The sequence below is a fragment of the Pinus tabuliformis genome, chromosome 3_2 (genome assembly GCF_031772625.1).
Source record: "Pinus tabuliformis cultivar Carrire ecotype Pingquan chromosome 3_2, CPIR1, whole genome shotgun sequence".
Classification (NCBI taxonomy): domain Eukaryota; kingdom Viridiplantae; phylum Streptophyta; class Pinopsida; order Pinales; family Pinaceae; genus Pinus; species Pinus tabuliformis.
The window spans coordinates 334732282-334734621 of NC_142302.1; the positions used below are offsets into that span (position 1 = coordinate 334732282).

The 2340-nt window shown below is 42.0% G+C and overlaps 1 pseudogene; it reads right to left on the bottom strand.

The window, feature by feature from the left end:
- Positions 1-477: 477 nt before the first annotated feature.
- Positions 478-1705, bottom strand: LOC149180853 (monocopper oxidase-like protein SKU5 pseudogene; annotated as a pseudogene).
- Positions 1706-2340: the final 635 nt, after the last annotated feature.

Consider the following 2340-nt stretch of genomic DNA (forward strand, 5'->3'; position numbering starts at 1 on the left):
GAAGGCCCTGTATTCTGCTTGATCTTCTGCTTTGATGATTGAGGTGTCTCCTTTGCAACCACAGACTTCTCTGATTTCCTCAACTTGTGTTGGTGGTTTATGTTCAGGCCGTCATTCCTCAAAACCTTTTAGTAGCTCAACTTTAATATCCCTCAGTTTCATGCCAAAGTTAATAAAAGAAACAACAGTACATCTTGTCATCTCTCTCTTGCTGAATCATTGCAGATATATAAGCTCTGTCAACCTCTCACAGTTAAGCGTATGAACCCGGCCTTTTCGATCCTCACTTAATAACAAAGTTGGCAACGCTTTGAGTTACTTGAATTGCGTCTACAGAGTGAGGAATTGTTGGTATTTCCCATTCAAATGTATTTTTCTCTGGATGCCACTGTACAGCAGTCACTGGATGATTGTAGGCCTCCATAGTTGAGACATATGTCATGGTGACAGCATCCAAAGGTGTAGCATCATCACAGCTTAGTTGAGCTTATTTGGTGGTATGTTCTCCACACAGCTTGGGAAGCCTAGCAATGTAACCATGCCAACATTGATAGATGACGCCGACGCTTTTTTATCATTTGTATGGGATTGTGGCTTCTGCATGTGCGAGAGGGCACCACAGTAAAGAGCACTGCTAGGCAGAGGCAACTCAGTTTTGTTGTTTATCTCTGGATCCACAACCCTTACATATGTTTCCTGACCCAGATACCAGGTATCTAGGTTTTAAGCTCAGAGATTCCACATGCCAACATTATCTAGAGATACTAGAATTGCTGTCCAGGCATTGGGGAAAACCTGTGCTATGGCACGAGCAACTCCATCCCATTTGTTGTAAGTTCCTCAGCTGTCTTCGGTCCAATCTCCATAGTCCATCCCGAGAACGAAAAAGGCGTAGCCATCCATGTGATAACTTTGCACAGTTGTATCATTATTCTGTAGAATGATTTCCATGAATCCTTTATAGGTGCCGTTAATTATTGACGTATCAAGCTTTGGTGTCCTGTTCATTTGTCTGTCTGGGAAATCAAGTTTGAAGTCTCCGGTTAGATTAAAATGATCAGCAAGCTTGAGTGGAGTTGCAGGAGCTTGGTAAGAGATCCCATTCAAAGTGCAACGTCGTTTCCCATTGACCAATTCTGGTGGCTTGTTTTTCAACACAAAGACCTGAGTGACATTGATAGATCCATTTGAAAGACCCCTGTGGATTAGGCCTAGCAACCCCGGCAGATACATTCCACCTGATAGATCTTGCTTGGTTCATAGAGAAGTACTTGTCATAATAATCATCCGGACCATCTGGAAGAGGCCCTTTTGCCTTACCTTTAGAATTGGAATAATGCAATATTGCCACACCCGTAACATTGGACCAAATAGTTGTATTAACAAAGCGCGCACTTGCCACCATGTAATAATCACTGCTTGCATTCTGGTCCATCGTCACCAGGAATGAGTAAGACTGACCAACATGAATATCCAAGTTTGTGAAATTTTGTTGTGATGTATAGGACCCTTCTGTCTCCGCAAGCAGCAAATTATGATTCTGGATTCTGAAGTTCAAAGAAGTTGAATCTTGCAAACCACGATGCAGATATAGCAACATATGTAACAGGGCAGCACAAGGTTTGCAGTCACCATTTTGTAAAGAAAGATTAGGTGCTAATTTCTCACACAGCACAACCTTGCCTTGCACTTTCTTCCATAACATATTATCAGTCTAAAGATCAAGATGACTCTGCGCAAACAAGCCCCGAGCAAACACGTAAGGAATGCAGAGGGACACGTAAACGTAAGGAAGGCAGGGAGCTGTCAAAAGTTTCGTAAGGATAGGTGCCACAATTTATTGTAATAAGTTTGGCTCATGCACTATTCTATTATCATTCCCAACTGCTGGAAGAGCTAACTTGCTCAATAAGCATGCTAAGATTTTGGACCTCCATTGAAAACTCGAACAAATCCCCAATTTCGTAGCACGCTACAAAATCACCTAAACAGGTAGTGCTGCGAAACTGCTAAAAGAATTCTGGCGCTGCGAAAACACCCTGTCTTTAAGCTAGGCTAAAAAAATTTTGGCAATAGCATTTTCAGTGATAACAGCGGCTCCACTTGGGATAGTGTGCCCTTGTGGTGCACTAAGAACATGCAGCTCCAGTGCCTTATCCATTTGTGACAAACAGAAATTTGCTTGACAAGCATGACTGTAGGAGAAAGAAAACTACATCTACTGAAAAAAAAACATGCTCAGTTAACCTTGAGCTTATTTGCATTTACCTCTACCTACCTACCCTAACCATTTCAACTTCCTTCTGCTCAATCAATATGAAATTTCCAATGTAGCCAATC